At 42.0% G+C, this 25,365-nt stretch overlaps 1 long non-coding RNA gene across 1 annotated transcript in view; it reads left to right on the top strand.

Moving 5' to 3' along the window:
• The window catches only part of LOC118895635, a 44,214-nt gene extending 19,226 nt beyond the window's left edge, over positions 1–24,988 (top strand). Inside the window, exon 3 of the long non-coding RNA XR_005019984.1 lies at positions 24,950–24,988. This is a non-coding gene — a long non-coding RNA (uncharacterized LOC118895635). The remainder of the gene's footprint in view (positions 1–24,949) is intronic.
• Positions 24,989–25,365: the final 377 nt, after the last annotated feature.

Raw genomic sequence — 25,365 nt, 5'->3', positions numbered from 1 at the left:
CCAGGGCTCAACGGCTCATTGGCTCACATTGGAGGGCTGCAATCATTGATGACTGTGACATCCTTTGTTTACTGATATGGCAGGAAATATTCCATTTATCTGGTGGGTCAGCCCTTTGAGGTATTCAGGTTGCAGTGCATTTCTTTGAGGAATTAAAAACAACTGTTCTTATAAGAACTGTATGTAGCTCAAGAAACAATTTAAAGCCCGCTCACGCTGTTTACCAATTCCAAAACCTTCCCATTCATCTCAAAAGCTTGTAAGTATTATAGAATTCTGGATTTAGAAAATAAAATTCCTTGTTGGAGGAACTTGCTTTCTTTCCTTGGTCTTTGAGATGTAAATGTATTACCCAGTCTTCTCTAGGAACTCTTATTTAGCCCATATCTTTGAAATGCAAATGTCAGTGAGGTAATTCTTATCAGAAAAAGGAAAAGCTATTTGGAAACTAGGTAGATGAAAAATCTTCAGAGTCATCACAAATATTAGTAAAAAGTTATGCCATCTGAGCAGGTAACCTTAACTTATTCCATCTGTCAGAAACACTATTTGGATCCAATTGTTCTTTTTTATAAACTAAAAAGGTGAGTTTTTATAAACTAAAAGTGAGTTTTGCATTATCATAACCCAGCAGGACCCAATGGAGCCTTTCCCGGGACAGGCCCTACCCCCATATCCTCTGCTTTAGCTCCTCTCTGAAGTACCTAGATAACAGTATTTGATGCACATTTCCTAAGTTGTTAGGGGAACCACTGACCAAAACTGCCTGCCCTGGCCAGGCCTGATAGTAACCACTTGCATGAGTTATCTTACAACAGGAGGGCCTGGTAAGGAACTTGGAACTAACAAGCTACCACCAACCGGAAGAATTCAGGAAAGGTCAAAAGGAGAGAGGAGACACCAGTCCACATGTCCTACCAACCTCCCAGAATCTTTCTTGCTGGAGTCTATCTTGGCTGAGCTATGCACGTGTCACCAGGAAGGACCCTGATTCAGAATGATTGGCCAGAGACAACCCAGAAACTAATCCCATCACCATAAAACCCGAGACTGTGAGCCACATGGCATAGCAGTCCTCCTGGGTTCCCTTACACTGCTGCTCTCTGCCCTGGCGCTCCTTTCCAATAGTCTCCTGCTTTGTCAGCATGTGTGTCTCCTCAGACAAGTCATTTCCAAGTGTTAAATAAGAGCCCACTCTCGGGCCCTGGAAGGGATCCCCCTTCCTGCAACAGTTTGATTAAAACAGGAACATCTTTAGAGGTATCAGCATTAAATATAATACTTTTGTAACTGAGCAGGACCCTATGGGGCCTTCTTGGGACAGACCCCTCCCCCATATCCTCTGCTTTTAGCTCCTTCCTGAAGTGCCTAGATAATAGTATCTGATGCACATTTCCTGAGTTGTTTCACAGGTGCCAAAACCACCACCAAATGGAAGAAATTAGCTACTTGATGATCATGAGCAGTAGCTTCCAGACCTACTGGCATCTAAAGATTGATAATGTTAACCCCTGTGACACTGTCCTGTTACCTCACCATCGCCAATTAGAGAATTGTGCACAAGCTGATCACATACCCTGCGACTCTACTCCCTCACCTTGCCTTTAAAAATGCTTTGCTGAAACCAATTGAGGAGTGTGGGCTTTTTGAGCACTAGCTGTCCTGAACTCCTTGCTTGCCGCCCTGCAATAAACGCTGCACTTTGCCACAACCCGGTGTCAGTAGTAGATATGAGGCAGGAGATAGATGGGCTCCAGGCTAGACATTTACAACTGGCCTCCTGTTCACACGTCCTGGGGTGAGAAGAAGATGGGCTCCAGGCCAGACATTCATTACCAGCCTCCTGTTTATATTTCCTGAAGCAAGAGACAGACGAGCTCCAGGACTACATATTTATGGCTCCTGTCTATATTTAGAGATCTGCACCTTGATATAAAAACCAGCAACAGAAACAGGGTAAATAACTGGACATTGGACATCTTTATGGCAGGGACAGAGTGGGACTAAACCCTGTTAAAAGATCAAGAGGTCATACATTTCCTATCCTGGGGGCAAGGGAAACATTGCACATGCGCAGAAAGGCTTCTTGGGGGTCAAAAAGGAGGGGGCACCACCCCATAATATGTGATGCTAAGGCTGTTCCACAGGACTCTGGGCTGAAATCCATCTTGGAAAAAAGTTGCACACGCATGTTGGGGAGGGTCCTAGGGCAGGGCAGGTGTGGAAAAAGAAACCAGATAATTGGCCAGAGGTAAACAAAGACCCGGAAGAACTGCCCTATATAAACGACTTAACTGCCTCTTTACTGCACTCTTCCTCATTAGGGAGGATGCCCACACCCTTTCTCTCCAGGTGTGCATCTCTGCCTTGCTTCTATCATAACTAAACAAACTGTTTCTCTGTGTGCTCTCCCACTTGTTGTTGTGCTATGTCTCTAATAATAAACTTTGTACCTGTTTTTACAGTTTTGCCTCCGTGAGAAATGCATTTTTCACTGGGCGCAAGAGACAGGGGGTGTGGTGGCTAGGATTCCTGGTTTTCATCCAGGCTACCCAGGTTCAATTCCTGGGCAGGGAATTAAGCTCTCACTTCACACCACCACTCACTGCTGCCTCTCCAAGATCAGACTGGCATTACTGCACCTGAGCTAGCAGACCCACGTTTGGTTCAGTAACACTTTTATTCTACCTAGGTTTACTAAAAGTCAAATAAGCTCATGTTATCTCTGTTACAGAATTTGTCAGCAAAGAAGATAACTTAAGGTGATGGTTAGCAATTTAAACGAAATTGTTAAGAACAAATAAATAGATTAAAGATACAAGTTTATAAATGAAGTTTTCAACAATAATTATGTTTTATGATACATCTACTTAAAAATAGTTTCCAAAATCTTTTTGGTAACTTAAAACCTTAATGTTATACTAAGATAACTTAAATGATGGCTATTCATTGAATATCTAGATCATTTCCAAATTAGATAAAATACTGAAACATTAATTACTGAACATAGGTTTATCTGCTTTTGGCTTCCTTTTACAGAGGAACTAAAGATATTTGGGTCACTTAGTAAACATGGTTTTTGCCACATTGAAAACTTTTACTATGAGGAGGAATATACTTCTAAAAATTATGAAATGTTTTTTGTATATTTGCCAGTCCACAAAATGCTAGTGTAACAGACAGTCCACAATTGCTTACTTTTTAGTTTTCACTAGGAATTAAGGGATTCTAAGGGTAAGAATTATAATTAAAAACATGAAACTAAGACTACTAGAAATAATAAAGGAAACATCTTTATGCAAGATATGGAGATGTGTTTTTGTTAGGGAAAAAAGAGTAATTTTGTCCTAAAGTAAAATGATTGTTCCAGAGTGAGAAAGAGAAAAAATTAGGAAAAAATTTGAATGGATGTAAAAAAGTTGTAGAATGTTTGTGGGAAAGGATTCTTGGGAAAGTAATTTTAAGTGTGGTCAAGCTGGAAAGTGTGGCTAAGATTGGGATGGATTTATTTTAGGTTTTTTTTAATGTTAATATCACAAGTAAACTGGTACAAAATTAAAATTTGATTTTCTATCTGTTAAAAAAAAAGAACTTTTATTGCACTATTGGTCTGCTCTTGATAAGAAATTGGGAAAGTTTTTTCTTTTTTAACACTTTGGGTAAACTACTTGGAAAGCAAAGATTTTGAGTCTTACCAAAATAATTTCCTGTGTTTCATGTTGTCTTTATCAGATCTTTAATTACTTAAGAAAACCCAGTCTTCTCAGTATTAAAAGATTTGCTCAGAACTATAACCTTCTTCATTGGCATTTAAAATCTTTTTTTTGGCCTCACCGTGTGGCATCCGGGATCTTAGTTCCCCAACCAGGGATTGAATGTGCATGCACCCCCTGCAGTGGAAGCGTGCAGTCTTAACCACTGGACCACCAGGAAAGTCCCTGGCCTTTAAAATCTTTTACTGTCACTCTAGTTAAATAGATAATTATTATTTCACAATGATCTGTGACCCTATTTAGTCAAATGTTCAAACCTTTTGCCATCTTTACAATTCCAATTCCCAAAATCAAATTCATCTTTTATTTTTTTAAATTTTTATTTATTTTTGGCTGCTTTGGGTCTTCGTTACTGCACGTGGGTTTTCTCTATTTGTGGCGAGTGGGAGTTACTCTTCGTTGTGGTACATAGGCTTCTCATTGTGGTGGCTTCTCTTGTTGCAGAGCACAGGCTCTAGGCACATGGGCTTCAGTAGTTGTGGCACATGGGCTTAGTTGCTCCGTGGCATGTGGGATCTTCCCGGACCAGGGCTCGAACCTGTGTCCCCTGCATTGGCAGGCGAAGTCTTAACCACTGCGCCACCAGAGAAGTTCCCCCAAGATCAACTTCTAAATGGAGTCTTTTTGACCTCAAAGTAACTTTGAGATTTCCCAGACATCCCCTGGAATTCTCAAGAGATTTGTCTCTCAGCTTGTAAAGGAGAGATGTTAAACTAATTACGTTTATTTGGTATGTTAGATTATATGAGAAATTGTCAAATAACAAGTGATGATAAATCTTCTTAAGGTATATGTGTATGGATATATGTTACTACTATAGGTATTCCAGAAATTGTTTTATGGTGTTAGAAATTTGTCAATACTCTTATTTGTCCAATTATCCTAAATTATTGTATGCCACAGAATTAACTACATTTCCTTATCAAATGAATTCTCATCAGATTTTTATCCATGGGCATTTTTAAGTCTTTTGTCATTAACAGACAGTTATTGTTTTACTTTGATGCTTTTGCAAAATGAGACTCATGGAAAGGCCCTACCAAGAATTCTTGACCACTGACACTGCTGCCAAATTACCAGGTGTCATACCTTGCATGTACATTTCACAGCTGAAAAAGGCTCCACCTGACATCTGGTTCTGTACAAGTGCTGGAGACCTCACAATCAGGCTTACTAGAATGGGAAGCTGCCTGATGTCGTGTAGACTGCTTACACCCGAGACATTGGAACAAACAAGAATCCTGGTCCGTTCCACTCTCAACATGAAACACCTCCATTTTGTACCTGCTTCACCATTCTTTCTATTTTCACTTGTAAAGATAATGTTATCATCTGTATTTCTGGGGCTCTTGCAAAGGGGGAGACCTATCTGATTATTAAGTTTCCCACTGAAGACCCCAATTGGTCTGTGATGCTGGTGATCCTGTAGTTGTGCCTGTTACAAACTTCTCCCTGATTTCTAATGCCTCAGTTTCTCTGGACCAAATGAAGCACCCTCTCTAACCTGTTAGACTCCTAACCCTGACCCTGCAAGTCAATTTCTCTGGTCCAGTTAACAACTAATACAAAGAGAAATCAGAACAATACTCTCTGTGCAGTCTACAGACCCTTAACTCTTAAATCATAAATCCTCTGACCTCCAGGGCTTGGCTGATCACTCTGCACTCCTATTCCAATATTCTCCATCATGGGAATACCTCTTTTGGTGGTGCCACCCGTGCTTCTCCCAGGTTTATCTATATCTGTGGATGATAGTACCCCATCGTGCATGGGAAGCTCAATGTTTAAATAATTGGGAAGTGGTGAGAAGCTGCAGTCTAACTCTACGTCTCCGACTGCCCACAATCAAACCAAGGCTTCACGATGGGCTCCACCTATCTACCTACATTACAGATCAAATGGGAATTACCAGGAGGCATTCATGACTCAAAATTTTCTTCCTTTGGCAGATCCCTATTTCCCAGACTAGGAGTCAGTGTGATCACAGAATCCACTGCTAAAACAGTAGCTGCCCAACCAAAATCCCTAGATTCTCTGACCAAAGTTGTTCTTGTAATAGGAAAGCCCTTGATTGTCTTTTAGCTAAGCAAGGAGTGTCTGTGCCATAGCCAACCCCATTTGCTGCACTTGGATTAACACTTCTGGGGAGGCTGGAACTCAGTTACCTAAGATAACTAAAAAAGCCACTTTGCTTATGAAAATGTCTCCTTCAATGTGGTCTTTCTTTGATCTATTTGATCTATGTTGTTTTGGGTCATGGGGACTGTGGTTTTTGAGTGCCCTCCAAATGTTGGTAATTATTCTGCTTATAGTCGTTTTAATAGTCTCCCTGGTGGTCTACATTCTCTCAAAAACTTTAAATGCATGTGTCAGCTGCGGGAGACCAGACAAATGATCTCCGACACAAATGTCCTCCCTTCATCTAGAATGCCAAAAATGGGATTAAGGAAACAGCTAACTACTCGACGGAGACCTCAATATCCTAACCTATGGGTTCAGTCAGAGAGCCAACCTGATTCCAATATCAAACAGAAGCGGTAGCTCAGAGTCATGCCAATATTTTAAGTTTGATCAATACTCTTAGTACAACTGAAAGTGTGATCAAAGTGGGGTGGAATTAATAAAGTTAATTTATGTATCAGGACCCTTAATATGGAGGCTGTCCCAGTGGCCCAGCCCACACCTCACATCTAAACCTAAGGCAGCCTGCACTTACAGAAAACACCTGTCAAGGTAACCTAACATACGCCAATCACAATTCTCCAACTCAGTTTTAGCCAGCTTACCTTAGCCTAGGAATAGGATACACTGGGTTGTCCAGTTTCAATTTGGGTGGAAAAGTTTTTATAAGCAAAATTTGGGGTGAAGGCTGCATGCTGTGTGACTTTCTTCTGATTGGTGGATGGTGAGGCCATAGGGTAGTCTTCCGGGAATCTTGTGCTCAGCATGAAGTTACCGTCTTCCACCTGGGTGGGGGACCTTATTTTTTTTTTGTTTTTTGGCTGCCTTGGGTCTTTGTTGCTGCGTGTGGGCTTTCTCTACTGCGGCAAGCAGGGCCTACTCTTCATTGTGGTGCGCGGGCTTCTCATTGTGGCGGCTTCTCTTGTTGCGGGGCACCGGCTCTAAGCGCGCGGGCTTCAGTAGTTGTGGCTCGTGGGCTCTAGCACACAGGCTCAGTAGTTGTGGTACACGGGCTTAGTTGATGTAGTGGCATGTGGGATCTTCCCGGACCAGGGATTGAACCTAAGTGCCCTGCACCGGTAGGCGGATTCTTAACCACTGCACCACCAGGGAAGTCCTGGGACCTTAGTTTTGAAACCAAGCAGGACCTTGTGGGGCTCATGGGCAAAGAAGCCTTTCTGTGTCCTCTGTTCCTTGTTTGTAGGGAATAGACTCTAGCCCCCATGACCTTCCCTGAGTTCCAAAGAGCAGATTCAAACAGTTGCTAATCAGGGAAGGGAGGGGATGCAGAGACAAGGGAGGAGCAGACAGGAAACAATAGTGCAGCCTTGGGACAGGGTCCTGGTTCCGCCTCAAGGGATACACATAACAGTATCTTTGAGCTCTTCTACAGAACTAAAACCCCCAACAAATGGAAGATGAACTACTTGATGAAGCAAACCTCATTCCAGAGAGAAATTCATGGTTTGATAGTCTCAAGAACCAGAGAAGCTTATCCAGAGACCACCTGAGGTCAGATTAAAGGCGTGAAGGCCCTGCACACACCCTAATCTTATCAGCAACCCTGCCATTGAAACATTGCTATAAAACTCCTTACCAAATCCTCCTGGGTTGGGACACACAGTTTTTGAGGGGCATGAGCCTGCTGTGTCCCACTTTGCCCAGCAAAGCAATAAAGCTGTTCTTTTCTACTTCACCCAAAACCCTGTCTCCAAGATTTGCCTCAGCACCCATGTACAAAGGCTGAGTTTTTGGCATCAGTTTCTGCAGAAGAACTCAAAGATATGTGTCATATTGCTATGTATACCCCTTGAGGAGGAACTAGGATTCTGTTTTTTTTAATCACTGAGCTACTGTTTCTTGACGGCTTTGCTTTATTTCTGCATTCCCTCACTTCCCTTATTAAAAACTGCTTGCATCTGCCCTTTGGAACTAAGGAAGTTCTAGAAGGCTGAAGCCTTTTCCCTACAAACAAAAAACAAGGGACATGGAAAAGCTTTTATACCCAGGAGGGCCCAGCAGGGTCGGTTTCAATTGCCTTTAGCCTAAAATAATTCTCACACAAAAGGGCACATTTTGGGGAGGCTCATTCTGAACGCCTGTACCTTCATTTGCACACACAAAAACTGTTAAAAGATACACTGAGGCATATTAAAATTTTTTAAAAGTTCATTTGAGCAAAAATCAATTCCAGTTGGGCCACACCAAACTGGAAGTGATTAGGAGTGGTCCACAAACAGGAACTTGGCGAAAGACTTTTTAGAGAAAAGATGGAAGCAAAGCAAGGAAATTATTTGATTGGCTATAGGTTAAGTATTTGCATTATTTTAGAAAAGCCTAGGTGGCTCTTTGTAATTGGTTGAGAAGGGAGCAGAATATGCCACCCCAAAATATGCCTCTCTGGCTTAAGGATTATCTTGAGCTGCTTATTTTTTAGAAACAGCAGATACTGGAAAAGCTCTGAAAACTAAGCAGAATTTTCTCTCGGAAAGGGAAATTTACATTTAGAAGGGAAATTCCCATTTATATGGGTATCTAGCTATATATACCAGGAAGAGAAGGATCACTCTAAATCACAAGAAATTCTTATCAATGGAGAAGGCACAGACTTAAATCTGCATAACAACCTGACCCTTTAATGTGCTTTTCCTGAGAACCTGCCATAACTGGCTCCTCCACTTCCAAAATCTTTCTTCTGTCTTTAGCAGAATATAGTGTTTAAGGTGATGCATCATTTCAGGGAGCCACTCAGTGTTCCTGGGTATTTCCCACGTATACAGGAGGTATATATGTTATCAAAATTCTGTTTGTTTTTCTCCTGTTAATCTGTCTTTTATTATGGGGCTGGGTGGGGGGGGCGGGGGGCAGGTGTCTCAACCAAGACCCTAGAAGGGTAGAGGGAAAACTATTTTTCCTCCCATACAAAACCAAAACCTAAGTAGGAGTCTCTCCTTCCCATCACAGCTGAGAAAAGAGTAAAGAAAGAACAAACTACAAGGAGATGTTTCTAAAAGAAAAGTGAAATGAACAGGACCCTGGGGGGCCCTCCCGGGTGCACATCCTTTCTGTGTCCCTTTCTTGTTTGCAGAAAAAAAGCTTCAGCCTCCTAGACCTTCACTGAGTTCCAAAGAGCAGATTCAAACACTTACTAATCAGGGAAGTGAGGGAATGCAGAAACAAAGGAGGAGAAGTCAGGAAACTATAGTGCAGGAATCGGGCAAGGTCCTGGTTCCTCCTGAAGGAATATACATAACAGTATCTTTGAGTTTTGCAGGGACTAAGGCCCCCATCCAGGTGGAGGATGGTAACTTCAGACTGAGCCCAAGATTCCTGGAACACTGTCCTGTTGCTGAAACTGTGCAACTCAGATTGGGACTTGAACCTATGTTTTTTTCAATTGAGATCACACACTTGGTCTCAGGACTTAATAAAGCTCAGGTTCTTGATGTCTCATGGCAGAAAGAATTCAGTGAGAGACAAAGTGTTAGGTAAGAAGTGGATTTATTTAGAGAGAAACACACTCCACAGAGTGTGGGCCATCTCAGAAGGCCAGAGGCCCCAAATATGGTGTGGTTAGTTTTTATGGGCTTGGTAATTTCATAGGCTAATGAGTGGGAGGATTATTCCAACTATTTCAGGGCGGAAAGGGCAGGGATTTCCAGGAATTGGGCCACTGCCCACTTTTGGCTTTATTTATTTATTTATTTATTTATCCTGAAAATTGCTCCTTTGTTGGATATTGATTGTTTTATAGTTGTTAATTGAGGTACAATTCACATCACATAAAATTAACCATTTTAAAGTATACAATTCAGTGGCACTTAGTACATTCACAGTGTTGTGCCACCACCCCCTCTATCTAGTTACAGATCATTTCCATCAGTCCAAAGTAAAGCCGTGTACCATTAAGCAGTTTCTCCCCATTGTCTCTTCCCCCCAGCCCTGGCAACCACCAGTCTGTTCTCTGAATTGATCTAAGCTGGTCCACTTTTGGCTTTTTATGGTTAGCTCTGAACTGTCATGACCCTGGTGGGTGTGTCATTTATCTTACGCATTACAGTGAGCATATAATGAGGCTCAAGGTCTACTGGAAGTCGAATCTTCCGCCATCTTTGATCTAGTTAGTTCTAAGCAGTTTTGTCATGTCCTATGGCTATGTCGTTCTTTTAAATGTTGTGCCCTGCCCCCTTCCCTCCTGTTTCATTACCTCACCAGCAACCAATCAGAAGTAAGTCATACACCTTGCAGCCCTCACCCAAAATTTTGCCTATAAAAATTCTCCCCAAAAACCATCAGAGTTCCTCTTTTTTTTTTTTTAGCATGAGCCATACATTCTCCTTGCTTGGCCCTGCAATAAACTTTCTCTGCTCCAAACTCGGATGTTTTAATTTGTTTGGCCTCACTGTTAGGCACACGAACTTGCGTTTGGTAACAATTTTGGTGAGCCAGCCCAGGAGTCTGTGCCCATGGCAGGCTGACTCCAGCCAGGGGCAGCCCCTTGAGTCCCCAGCAGCTGCCGGAGCTCATTTTGCTCTGGGGAACTCAGAGGCACTCTTCCTGGCAGTGCTGGCCACCCAGCATGAGGCTTTTTGGAGCTGAGAAACGTCCTGAGCTACCGTCCACGTTCTGCATCACTGGGGGTGAGTTGCTCCAGCTTGTGCAGGCTGGGACTTTCTCTCCACTCCATCTGGGCTCATTCCCTTGTAGGAACTGAGCCACTCTGGGCTCATTGTGAGCCACTCTGGGTCCGTTCTCTTTCAAGAGCTGGGCCAATCTGTTTGGAGGCCTCCGTCTGGGAGTGGGAGTAGAATTTTGTACTACACCTCCTCTGATTTTCTATCTGTGTGACCATACCTTATTTGTTGTTTGTGTTTTTGTGTGTATTGTTTTGGGGAGAGCCACTCTGGCTTGCTCGGGTTGGGAAAATTCTACCCACACCATCTCGGCTCATTTCCCTTTTAAGGAGTCAGCCATTCTGGGCTCATTGCAAGACACGCTGGGTCCATTCTCTTTCAGGAGCCAGGCCGCTCCGGAAGCCTGCATCTGGGAGTGGAAGTGGAATTTTTGGGCTACACGTTGTCTGATCTTTTGTTTGTGGGACAATATTTGTTATTTGTGTGTGTGTGTATCAGTACTGCCATTGGCTGGTCGAGACATCTACAGTCTTTGAGCTCTGTTAAGGTATTCTTCTTTATTGCATCGACTTTACCTACAGTGGAGCACTGGTTGGGAATTTCCCTTTCTGGGCCTAGGGAACACTGCGACCCTGAGAGACCATTCTGCATTGCATTGGTTTGCTGTTTGGCTGTGAATAATTAAGTATGGGTGACCAGAGCTCTGTTCATCTTGTAGTCCCCTAGGGGGTATTTTTGCTCCCATGAATGAAAGGAATTGGTATTTCTCTTCCTGTGCCTTTGAGATGTAGATGATCTACCTCAGCTCTCAGGAACTTTAATCTAATCATGGTTTAACTTAAATTTTACTGACCAGACTGGCCTGTTTTGTGGCTTACTAAACATACATTGTACATCTGCTTTGGTGATTGAGGACGGGAATGCATTTAAGACTCAAAATGGGGGTAGCTATGGTTCAGACATCCAACATAAAACTAGGTGGATGTGATTTCAAGCACTTTCATGTATTGCTGAGAACTTGAATTTTCCAAACTGTATCAGATTTAAGAACACCACCAGCCATCCGCAAAACAATATCTGCTAGCAGCTGCCAACTGCAACCTTATTTTCTGAAGGTCTCCTCTTGCAACTATGAAACCTTTCTCTTACTTTAGTGACAGAGTGACTAAATAGCAGTGACAAACAAATAGTAGTGACAAACAACACAGCTCAAGCTATAGTCTCCCAACAGAAGGCACTAGATTCTTTAGATATATATTAATATCCCAGGAGAGCCTGATACCCAGAAAAATAGAATAATTCAAAAGTCTGCTTGATTACAAGAGATTCGTAGAGAGGACCCGCTCCATAACTTATCGTTCTGGTTGCCATCTGAACTAGGAACACTCCTTTGGGAAATGCTACAAGGAAGTATTTTGATCATTATTCTAATTGTAATATCTCTAATAGTTTTCAAATGTCTGTCCAGCTGCTATGACAAAGCCATCAAAAACAGAGGTAATGTATTTTCGTAATACAAAATGTTGATGCTAAGCTTGGGACTCAAGAATTCTTTGAAATGAAAGTCAATGACTTTCTCTCCTCTAATCCTGAAAAACTGACTTTGCCCCCATTCAGCAAGAAGTAAAAGAGCAGTTGTCACCCTGTTCTCCTCATGATTGAGGAGTATCAAAGAAAAGGGGGGAATTGTAACGAGCAGGACTCTATGGGGCCTTCCTGGGACAGACCCCTCCCCATATCGTCTGCTTTACCTCCTCTCTGAAGTACCTAGATAACAGTATCTGACGCACATTTCCTGAGTTGTTTTACAGATGCTAAAAAACCCACCAAATGGAAGATGTTAACTACTTGATGACCATGGACACATAGCCCCCAGGCCTACTGGAGCCTAAGGACTGATAATGTTAACCCCGTGACACTGCCCTGTTACCTCATTTTATCTACCAATCAGAGAATTGTGCATGAGCTGATCCCATACCCTGCAACTCTCCTCCCTCACTTGGTCTTTAAAAACGCTTTCCTGGGGCTTCCCTGGTGGCGCAGTGGTTGAGAATCTGCCTGCCAATGCAGGGGACACGGGTTCGAGCCCTGGTCTGGGGAGATCCCACATTCCACGGAGCAACTGGGCCCGTGAGCCACAACTACTGAGCCTGAGCGTCTGGAGCCTGTGCTCCGCAACAAGAGAGGCTGTGATAGTGAGAGGCCCGCGCACCACGATGAGGAGCGGCCCCCGCTCTCCGCAACTAGAGAAAGCCCTCGCACAGAAACGAAGACCGAACACAGCCAAAAATAAATAAATTAAAAAAAAAAAAAAAAAAACAACCGTTTTCCTGAAACCCATCAGGGAGTCCAGGCTTTTTGAGCGCTAGCTGTCCCAGACTCCTTGCTTGGTGCCTACAACGAACGCTACACTTTCCTTTACCACAACAGGATGTCAGTAGATTGACTTTACTGCATGTGGGTGAGAGGACCCTTTTGGTTCAGTAACAAAATGATTACAAATACAAGGGCACACTGTTTATTCAAAACTGAAATATGCCAGTGAGAAAGAAGAATTTCTGGCACGCGGGATCTTAGTTCCCCGACCAGGGATTGAACCCACGCCCCCTGCATTGGAAGTGTGGAGTTCTTAACCACTGGAATGGCAGGGAAGTCCAGAAAGAAGAATTCTTTAAAAGGGACAGCTTGATTTAAAATGTATATGTCTGGGGGACTTCCCTGGTGTCCAGTGGTAAAGAATCCGCCTTACAATGCAGGGGACGCGGGTTTGATCCCTGGTCAGGGAACTAAGATCGCACATGCCATGGGGCAACTAAGCCTGCGCGCCACAACTAGTGAGCTCGTGCGCCTCAGCAAGAGAGCCCACGTGCCGCAAAATACAGAGCCCACGCGCACTGGAACCTGCACACCACAACTACAGAGCCCACGCACCCTGGGGCCTGCACGCCACAACTAGAGAAGAGAAGACCTGCACGCCAAAACTAGAGAGAAGCCCAAGCGCCGCAATGAAGATCCTGTGAGCCGCAACTAAGACCCGATGCAGCCAAAAATAATAATAATAAAAAATAAATAATAAATCTTTAAAAAAATGTATATGTCTGGAAATAGGAAAGGTATGAGTAATTCAAAGATCAGAAAAGTCCAGTGATTAAGAGTATGGCCTTTGAAGATAGATAGATAGATTCAGATCAAAATCCCCATCCCTTACCAGCTGTGTAATCTTAGATATATTATTCATTCTTTCTAGGCTTTGTTGCCTCATCTGTAAATTGCAGACTACATTGGTATTTACCTTATAATGTTGTTATGAAGATTAAATGAGAAAACTCATGAATCACGCTGTTAAAAAACAAAATTCAACTCAGTAAATTTTAAATGTCTTATTGGCTTTATTCAGTGATTCATGAATCAGGATGCATCCAATCTAGCAGATAGAAAGGAGTTCTGAGGAGCTGTACAAAATGAAGGACTTTTATAGGCAGAAGGGAGCAGGAAGAAGGAAGTTGTATTAGCCCAAAAAGCAGATTGCTTATGGCAGGGTTACTTTCCTTAGGGGATGGCAGGGGTCTGTCAGGCAGATTACCTAACTAGTGCTGATCAGGTGATTCCTGATTCCATTTCTGGGAGAGCCAAAACTGCAATTAGTTTTGGTTTCATGACATGGGGCTTAGCAAAAGTGACTCCATTTTGGGCCTATTGTCTTGTTTTTAACAATGCTTAACAGAGAACCTGGCATAATTTTAGTTTTTATCATTATTATTATTAAAAGACTGGGAGAGTCTAGTTCACTGCTTCTGTATAAGCAGAAAGGGTAGGGGACCCCCAGAGAAAGAGAATCAGGTATGGCTTTTGTCACATAAGCCATTTTTGGCCTAAGCCATTTTGTGATCTAAGCCTAGCCATAGTGCTTGCCTTTGAACAGGTCTCAGTAATTAATGGTCTTAAGAGAACAAAAGAATGCAGGAACAAACCACTGTTAGGCAAGAGAAGTAACAATAGCAAAGATAATAGATCAGCTGTAAAGACTCCTAGTTCTGTTTCAGAGGTAAAGATTTAGCTTGAAGTGCTCAATCACCAGATCAACTGGAACCTAAGAGACGTTGACCTTTTCTGACCCTCTTGACTTCAATCAACTGAAGCCTGGACTCTGTCAACCTTTGACTCAATTCTATGCTGAATTCTCTTCTGCTCAAGCCCCTTCATGAATATGCATGTACCCTGAGCTTAAAACTTACCCAATTTGGGGCTTCCCTGGTGGAGCAGTGGTTAAGAATCCACCTGCCAATGCAGGGGACATGGGTTTGAGCCCTGGTCCGGGAAGATCCCACATGCCGAGGAGCAACTAAGCCTGTGCGCCACATCTACTGAACCTGCGTTCTAGAGCCCACAAGCCACAACTACTGAGCCGCGTGCCACAACTACTGAAGCCCGCGTGCCTAGATCCTATGGTCTGCAACAAGAGAAGCCACCGCAATGAGAAGCCCGCGCACCACAATGAAGAGTAGCCCCCACTCACAACTAGAGAAAGCCCACGTGCAGCAACGAAGACCCAATGCAGCCAAAAATAAATAAATCAATTAATTAATTTAAAAAAAAAACCCAATGTGGCTGTTCAGGGAGACATTGGTTTGGGAAGGACTCCTTATTTGCTGTAAGTAATGAATCCTTCCTTCTCCTGCTCTTTGGCTTGGCTGTGTCTTGGCTTGACACCCACCAAGAGGTGAACCCAGTTTTTGGGTAGCACTTCCAGTGGGTACTGGTGTTTATGGACCCACTTTGGGGAGGACAGATAAATGCTATAAACTCAAGTGACTCCAGCTCTAGACACTCTCAGATTCTAGCCACTTGATTCAGAAGGTGCTCTTTTCTCTGCTTGGTTGGGTTCTGTTTCTCTTCTTCTTAATATACTGACCACCCTTTCAGCAGATCCTTTATCAGTCCTTTCTAGGGTTTCCTTGTTACAGCCACTTCCTCAACAGCTGAGACACCCTAGGCAACACTACAATCAACTGCTGACCCCAAAGGAGGAGGAAGTCTGGAAGGAAAGGCAACCACAAAAGGGAAGAGGGGGAAAAAAAAAGGGAAGAGGGGAGAAAGAATGATGGAGTTATAGAAGCCCTGGTTTGAAGGGGCTCAGCCAGGTCCACACACTAGCATCAACAGTCCAGCCTGAAAACTTCCTTTGGGAATTCATGTCTTTATATTAAAGCACTGTCATCTTTAACAATCTTTAGTTAGGCAAATACCCTAAGTTAGGTGGATCATTAACTTCAGAGTGTGAATGTGTTCACCATTCACTGTTTTTCAGAACAGCAGAGTGCTGAAGAATTTTGATGAGAGGAGAGAGAAACAATATGAGAGAAGGAAGGGCTATTTCTCAGGAAGCAAAGACCCATTGATCTTGGAGAGACAGCAGTGAGCAGCAGCAAGCAGCAGCTGGAAGCAAGACTGGGATCAAACCCTGTTCGCGGTGGTGAGAGCACCAAGTCTTAACCACTAGACCATGAAGGCCACTGGCTAAGGTCTGGGCCCACGTTCTTGTCTGCCTTGAAAAAAATTATTTGACAAGGAGACAGAAGGTAGAGAGGAAGTAAGGCATTTATTAGGAAAGCAGAGTACATGCTGACAGATGCATGGGTGAGCTCAGAGAAGAGTTGCGCCTTTGGGAAGTTTAAATCATTTATTTATTTATTTTTGGCTGTGTTGGGTATTCGTTGCTGCGCGAGGGCTTTTCTCTAGCTGTGGCGAGCAGGGGCTACTCTTCGTCGCGGTTCGCAGCCTTCTCATTGCAGTGGCTTCTCTTGTTGCGGAGCACAGGCTCTAGGCGCGTGGGCTTCAGTAGTTGTGGCTCACTGGCTCTAGAGCTCTGGCTCAGTAATTGTGGCTCACGGGCCCAGTTGCTCCACGGCACGTGGGATCTTCCCGGACCAGGGCTCGAACCCGTGTCCCCTGCATTGGCAGGTGGATTCTCAACCACTGCGCCACCAGGGAAGCCTGGAATTAGATCATTTTTAAGGGGGCAGTCTTCCGGGTCTTTGTTTTGCTCTGGCTGATAGTCTTGTTTTGACCTCATGGCTGATTTGCCTCAGGGCCCTCCCTAACGTGCATGTGTATCCTTAAGCCAAGGTGGATTTCAATGCAAGGGCCTTTGGGAGAGCTAGCATAACTTATTATGGTCTGGTGTCCCATCCCTTTTGACGCCCAAGGAGCCTTTCTGCACATGTGCAGTTGAGGTCTCCCTGAACCCAAGGATGAGAAATATGTGACCTCTTGATCTTTTACCCAAGCAGGGCTTAGCCCCTCTCTGCTCCTCCCATTACTGTTATCTTAAAGTGTCTATAGGAGACAAAGTCCAGCTATTTACCCTGTCCCTGTTGTTATTTCTATCATGAAGTATGATTAGGAGGCTGGCTGTAAATGTCTAACCTGGAGTCCATCTATTTCCTGCCTCAAGAAACATAGACAGGAAGCTGGTTGTAAATGTCTAGCCTGGAGCCCATCTATCTCCTGCCTCACCAAGACAAAGTGAGGGGCTTAGACAGCAGAGGGTTATTTATCTCTGAGGACCTAGGTTACGAAGGGAGAGATGAGAGCTGGTTTTAGACCCAGCTTTGCCACTGTGTGGTATTGGGCAAGGAAGGCTCTTTGCTTCTCCGGACCTCAGTAAAGTAAGGGGGCTCTTTATCAGATATGACTTGCAAATATTTTCTTCCAGTGTGTGGCTTGTCTTATTCTCTTGACAGTGCCTTTGCAGAGCAAAAGTTTTTAATTTTAATAAGGTCAAGCTTATCAATTCTTTCTTTCATGGATCATACTTTTGGTGTTGTATTTAAACAGCCATTGTCATACTAAAGGTCATCTAAATTTTCCTCCTTTGTTACCTTCTAGGAGTTTTATAATTTTGCATTTTACATTTAAGTCTATGATCCATTTAGAGTTAATTTATGTGAAGGGTGTAAGATCCGTGTCTAGAATCTTTTTTTTTTTTTTGCATGTGGATGTCCAGTTGTTCCAGCATTATTTGTTGAAGAGATTATTTTTTCTCTATTGTATTCCCTTTGCTTCTTTGTCAAAGATCAGTTGACTATATTACATGGGTCTATTTCTGGGCTGTCTGTTCTGTTCCATTGATTTATTTGTCTCTTCTATTTTTTTTAAATTAATTTATTTATTTGGTGGCACGGGGTCTTAGTTGTGGCACGCAGGAGCTTCGTTGCCACGTGCAGGATCTTCCTTGCGGCATGCGGGATCTTTAGTTGCGGCATGCGGGATCTAGTTCACTAACCAGGGATCGAACCTGGGCCCCTGCACTGGGAGCGCAGAGTCTTAACCAATGGACCACGAGGGAAGTCCCTGTCTATTCTATTCTTAAGAGTTCTTCCTGTCCTAACCAGATCTTCCTGTTCATTAGCCTATATGTTAATGAAGATGAGCATTGACTCATTTCCAGTTTTACCCAAATCAGCCTCCAGAGTCTGCTTTCTCTTCAATGTGATTCCCAGGCTGAGGACAAGAATGCTCACATTTATTTAGCATCAGATTTTATTACCCTAAATCAACAGAATGGCCTCAATTAGTAATTATCTAATAATTGTCAGAAAGAATGCTCAGTGTCAACTGCTCTAAAATGATATTGGGAAGGGAAATCCCTGGCGGCCCAGTGGTTAGGGCTCTGTGCTTCCACTGCAGTGGGCCTGGGATCGATCCTTGGTCAGGGAACTAAGATCCCTGCAAGCCATGTGGTGTGGCCAAAAAAAAATTTTTTTTTAATAAAACAAAATGATGTTGGCGGTTGGGGAGAATATTCCCCCAAAGTTTAGGTGTCTTATATTTTCTTTCATTAGGAGATGGAATGAGGAAGTCTTGCAGGCAGAAATTTACTTAAAGAGGATTACTGCATTTGCACCAATTCATAAATGAATAATTTAATCCTGAAGTTTAACACCATTGAGTACAGTCAAGATGATATTTACCTACAAAACCACCAGAGTAATTGGTACTAAGATGCTCCCTACACTCATAGAACAATGTCAGTGTTTCCACTGATCGACTGATTTTTTAATAATATAGCATCTGTTTAGTTCACCTCTCATAGTAGTAAAATCAAGCAAGTTAGCTCAATAGATATGGATCCTTTGGGATCAGGGTGGATGGATGGCTGTGGGTATGTTGACAGCAAAAATGTCTATGGCTGGAGGTTCATAGATTAAAGAGCAAATTAGAAATTGTGTTGAGGAGAGAGTATCAAGTGTCAAAATCAGAGAATTCTTCCAAACAGATCATCAAAAGAACCTGAGAGTTTGCGAGCTGAATTACAGATAAATGGGAGAGAGTTCTAGGTGAATACCAAAGGCAATACCAATTGCTGTTTGCTAATTAGAGATTGTCATTCCATATTAACTAGGGACATGGAATAGATAGGCATCACCAGATAAAGGGCTTGGAGAAGAAGAAACAGTTTCCCGGTAAACCTGACAAGACAAATTTGTTGTTAAATATACCTCTATTGCAGTGCTGTTCAGTAGAAATGTAATGTGAGCCACATATATAAATTCAAATTGTCTAGAAGCCACATTTAAAAAAGTAAAAAGTGAAAAATCATCCCATCCTTGATGGAGATGATCCCTCTAGCATTTATGAAATAATAAATATATAAATTTTACATTAATTTTTTATACATTCAGATACACTAGCCATAACATAGGGAAAAAATAGGTAATGTAATATCTATTATAAGATAATGAGATAATGTCAATACATACCTGATATACACGCTCTACTTCCCTTGCCTTGCTCGCAGCTAGAAGAAGCAGCCCTAGGTCTTTCAGGTTGACAAAATCCTTTCCTAATTTCTCCCCCAGCCCTCTCAATTCAGGCTAGGTCCCATCATCGCCCAAGGAGGAGCGAGTTCAGTGAGTGACCAATGACTAATCAGACTGTCTTTAGAAATTAACTGAGGGTCAGAGACCTTAGTTAGATGATGGCAGGTACTTAGTTGTAAGATCATATGGAGTCAGACCATGCTAGGTCATGTTAAAGTAAAGCAAGCCATCTAAGAGAAGGAGAGAGGATAGAAGGGAGGAAGGAAAGGGGAGAGAGTGAGAAAGCAAAAGAGAATCGGAATTGATTAATTTTGAAATTGGAGAGAAGTAGAGAGAAAAGCAGATGAGAGTGGTCATGTCTTCAGATTCTGGCTTCCCAAAAACACATCCAGTTTTGCTTTCAGTTAGCTCACATCATACTTTGATCTCTGTCTTTGAGTGTCCTTTTTATTTAATCTAGTATGTGTGGGTTTTGTTTGCTTTAAATCAACATTTTTTTTCTAGTTGAGGACAGTCTAATGACACACCTTAGAGAGAATCAGCTTCTCAAGCTAGTAGTTTCATCAGAGGGGACATAGACCCAGAGTGCTGGGAACTCAAGGCAATTAAGGAGGGAGCCAGTGAGAAGGGAGAAGGGAGCTCGGGGAAGGGTTGGAAGGATGGAAATAAAAAGCTTTTAACTTACAGTTTTACTGAGGGCTCACCTCATTCCTTTGGATATTTGCCTAAACAAAATAGGATTAGAAAAGTTATTTTCTTCTTCAAACCAAAAACAAAACAAAAAATTCAGAGAAAAAGTCAAATAAATGATTTACTCTTCCAGATTTTTGTGCTACTGTCCACCTCCAGTGTAATTCTTGACTGTGATGTTCTCCTCACATTTCTTCATGTTGCAACAGTTTGTAACAGGGAAGAGCCAGATCTGACTATATGTGGTATCTGTTTCTTTCACTTTAACCTTTGCTTCCTGTTGCTTTTGTTCACTAAAAGGATACTGTCAGTACATAATGGCCTGCCTTGGGGAACCCTGCCCCTCTGCCTGAATGTTAAACCAAAGTGCCTTTGTTCAGGGCAACATCTGGACCCTGTCCACCTGTGATGGCTGCAAGAAAGAAGAAATTAACACATCCCCTCCCCTATGCTGGCCATTCTAGGGGATATTTGCAAAACTTATGGCCTTTTTACTTACTTCCTCATCTCCTCCCCCTCTCTGTGCTATAAAAGTAACTGGCATCCAAACCCTGATAACATGGTTATTTTGAGCCTTTAGTCTGCCATCTTTTTGGTCTGCTGGCTTTCCGAATAAAGTCGTATTCCTTGCCTCAACACCTCATCTCTGATTTATTGGCCTATCCTGCAGCGAGCAGTGAGCTTGGACTTGGTAACAATTACACCCTCCGGAGTTAACAGTGCAGGAAAAAGTGTCCCTTCCATCACAGGTATGTGGAGCCAGACTCCATTCTCATTGCCTTAACTGTGGAAGGTTTCCCCCGTGGGCCCCTACCACCTTAGGCGCCATATTACACGATAAAGGAGTATGTTTACTTTCATTTTAAATGCGATTGCATAATTTTTCAGAAACCCATACATTAGTTCCATAGGGTATTTGAAGAGGGAAGAGAGAGGGCATTCTTCAAGAAGGAGTATTAAAAAAAAAAGTAAAAAGGAACAGGTAAAATTAAAATTTTATTTAACCCAGTGTATTAGTTTTTTAGGGCTGCCATAAAAAAAGTACCACAAACTGAGTAACTTAAACAACAGAAATTTATTATTTCCATTTCAGAGGCTGGGAGTCAGATCAAAGTATCAAGTAGGGCCATGCTCCCTCTGAAGTCCCTAGGGAAAGATCTGTTCTAGGCCTCTTTCCTAGGTTCTCATAGTTCCTTGGCTTGTGGCTGCATAACTCCAAACTTCACCTGTGTTCTCCCTCTGTTTGTGTGTGGGTTTGTATCTGACTTTCCCTTTTTAATATGGATGCTAGGACCTACCTGGCAGTCCAGTGGTCAAGACTCCACGCTTCCAATGCAGGGGGCCGGGTTGGATCCCTAGTCGGGGAACTAAGATCCCACATGCCGTGTGGTGTGGCCCAAAAAAAAAAAAAAAAGGGATATTAGGCCTATTGCATTAGGGGTCCACTCTACCTCATCTTAACTAATTACATAGGAAATAGATATCCTATTTCCAAATAAATTCACATTCTGAAGTACTGGGAGTTAGGACCTCTCCATATGAATTTTGGGGGGGGACACAATTCAATACATAAACATAATATATCCAATATAGTATCATTTCAGTATATAATCAGTATAAAATGTTAATGAGATATTTTATATTCTTGTCCTCACATTAAGTCTTTGAAATCCAGTGTGTATTACACTTACAGGATTTCTCAGTTTAGATAAGCCTCTTTTCAAGAGCTCAATAGCCACATGTGAATAGTGGCTCCATATTGGACAATGCAGATATAAGACATTTTCATTATCACAGAAATATTATTGGACAGTTATGTCCTATAAAATGAAAACTAATCAATGGTGACAGAAAGCAAATTAATTGTTGCCTGGGGAGGGATGCGATTATAAAGGGCAAGGAGAAAATTTTGGGGGTGACAATGTGTTCATTATCTTGATCGTAGTGATGGATCTGTATGGCAAAACTTATACTGTACACTTTAAATGTGTACATTTTACTGTATATCAATTATATACCAATAAAGCTCAATTACACATCAATTATAAGAGTTAATTATAAAAATTTAAATAATATAATAGGACAAATGACATAAGATCTACTCACCACATTACTATCTACTCACCATAATATTATATGTTATGGATTTCAAGAATTTATATGAAAAAATGTATATGTATATATAAGACTTATCATTATATGATTACACTATGGTATAATTTACTTTTTTAACATACTATTTGTATTAGTTATCTATGGCTGCATAACATATTACTCCAAAACTTAGCAAGTTGAAACAACATTTATTATGTCACAGTTTCTAGTGTCAGGAATCCAGGAGCAACTTAGCTTCATAGTTCTGCCTCAAGGTCCTCATGTAGTTGCCATGAAGCTGTTGGCTGGGTCTGCAGTCATCTGAAGCTTCAGCTGGACTGGAGGATCCAGTTCTGAGCTCATTCAGGTGGCTGCTTACCTGCTTAGCCTTGCTTCCTCACCATGTAGGTCTCTCCGTAGGCTGCCCGTGTATCCTCACAAAATGTCAACTGGCTTCTCCCAAAGAAGGTTATGCGAGAGAGAGCGAGAGAGAGAGAAAGAGAGAGCACCCAAGATGAAAGCCATAGTATTTTCTAACCTAATGTTGGAAGTGACATACCTTCATTTTGGCTATATTCTGTTTGTTGACATAGACAAACCCTGACATAGTGTGGGAGGGGACTGCAGAGGGTTTGGAAGCCAGGAGGTGATGATCATTAGAAGCTGTCTTGGAAGCTGACTACCACAAAAGTATAATTGACATATATACTTATCTACTCACTCTTTCAAACAGCTACATTGTGTTATGTATTTCATAAACAGGCTCTTAACTATGAACATGTGAGATATTTCCTAGTTTTCTATAATAAAGCAAGGAACATACAACATTGTCCACTAGTGCAAATATTTGGGTAAGATAAATTCCTATAGTGGAATTGTTTGATTAAAAAATATAAACATTTAAAATTTAGATAGATCCAAATTTTTCTCTAAAAACTTTGTAGAATAATTTTACTTCCAACAAAGTGCATAATATTGATCATTCCCTCAGACCCTCAGGAACATTGCAATGTCAAATATTGAAAATATTGATAATATCTGATAAGTCTAAAAATATCACAAACTAGAAGTTTGGATAAATAGACAAATATGTGATAAAGTAGAATGTTAATTGTAAAACCTAGATGGTAGGTATGCAAATTGCATTAGTTTCCCAGGGGTGCCATAACAAACTACCATACCGAGTGGCTTAAAACAACAGAAATTTATTCTCTCACAGCCCTGGAGCCTAGAAGTCTGAAATCAAGGTATCAGCAGGGTCATGCTCCCTCTGAAGGTTCTAGGGAAGAATCCTTCCTTGCCTCCTCCTAGCTTTTGGTGACTCCCAGAATTCCTTTGCTTGTGGCAATGTAACTCTAATCTCTGCCTTCATCTCCATCTTATACAGCCTTCTCTGTGTGTCTCTATGTGTCCTCTCCTCTTTTTATAAGGATACCAGTTACTAGATTTAGGGCCCACCCTAAATCCAGAATGACTTTATCTCAAGAACCTTAACTAATTACATCTGCAAAGACCCTATACCAAATAAGCTCACATTCTGAGGTTCCAAGTGGGTATTAATTTAAGGGGGATACTATTCAAGCCACTACACAAGTGTTTGTGGTAAAATTCTTTCACTTTTCCTATTTCTATGAAGTGCTCGTATGAAATGGGAAAAGATATTTAAAATATCACAAGCTTTTTTTAATCAACATTTCATAGATTTTTAGTGAAACTGAACATGTTCACATAGGGATTGTCTATTTGAAATTCTTCTATGAATATGTAACCTCAGAACCAGCCAAAAACCAGTCCTTTCCTGTTTGCAACAAGATACTGAGTTGGTTTTCAGAGACAAAAAAACAAACTGCAAGTCATGCATCCAAGGCATGAGCAAAGAAGAAAACTTTGACCTCAAACAACACCTGGAACAAAAGGTTATCCCCCCTCCCCCACCATGGAACCAAAGGAGCTGGACATGAAGGTAACCTGAATGCCGGAACTCTTTCAGAGCAAAGGGTCCCTTGTCCAGGAAAATCCAGTGCTGAAGACCCATTTACTATATCTTACCATAAATGGCCAAGTTTCAAATTCCTCCATTCAAAACTTGCGCCATCAGCATATACCAACTAACCTTCCCCTAATTCATAAAAGTTGGCTGAATCTCAACTATTTACAATAGCCAAGACATGAAAGCACCTAAGTGTCCATTGACAGATGAATGGATACAGAATGTGGTATATATACACAATGGAATATTACTCAGCCATAAAAAAGAATGAAATAATGCTATTTGTGGCAACAGGGATGGACCTAAAGATTATCATATTAAGGGAAGTAACTCAGAAGACAAAGACAAATACCATATGATATCACTGATATGTGTAATCTAAAATGTGTGGAATCTAAAATGAACTTACAAGACGGAAACAGACTGACAGACATACAAAACAAACTTACGGTTGCCAAGGGGGAAAGGGGGGAGGGATAAATTGAGAGTTTGAGACTGATACCGAGCAGGGCCCTGTGAGGCTCCTGGGCACAAAGCCTTTCTGTGTACCCCATTTCTTTGATTACAGGAAATAGCTTTCATTCAGCCTCCAGGACCTTCCCTGAGTTCCAACTGGCAGATTCAAGTGTCATTAATTAGGAAAGGGAGGGGATGCAAGACCAGGGAGAAACAAACTGTCAAGAGAAACAATATTGCAGCCTTGAGGCAAGGTCCTGGTTCCCCATCAACTGACACATACAACAATATCTTTGAGCTACTTTGCAGATACTGAAACCTCCACCAGATGGGAGAAATTAACGATGGTATGCTGCCCACAAGCATGTAGACCCTGGACCAGTTGAAGGTTGATGATGCTAACTTCTACTTACCTTGCCACCAAGCCATCAGAAGAATCTCCACGAACTGATAATACCCTATTTGAACATTACTATAAAACTTCTCACTATCCTCTCCAAGTGGGTACACATAGCTTTTTGACAGAGGAGCCCGCTGTGTCCCCCTTTGCCTGGCAAAGTAATAAACCTCTTTTTCTACTTCACCCAAAACTCTGTCTCCGAGATTCGATTTGGCACTGGTGTACAGAGAAGCTGTGCTTTTGGCATCAAGATCAGCATGTACGCACTACTGTCTATAAAAAGGGTAAACAACAAGGACCTACTGTATAGCATAGGGAACTAGTT

The sequence above is a fragment of the Balaenoptera musculus genome, chromosome 1, assembly GCF_009873245.2.
Source record: "Balaenoptera musculus isolate JJ_BM4_2016_0621 chromosome 1, mBalMus1.pri.v3, whole genome shotgun sequence".
Classification (NCBI taxonomy): Eukaryota; Metazoa; Chordata; class Mammalia; order Artiodactyla; family Balaenopteridae; genus Balaenoptera; species Balaenoptera musculus.
The sequence above is the reverse complement of the archived record's forward strand: the minus strand, read 5'-3'. Positions and strand labels throughout refer to the sequence as shown.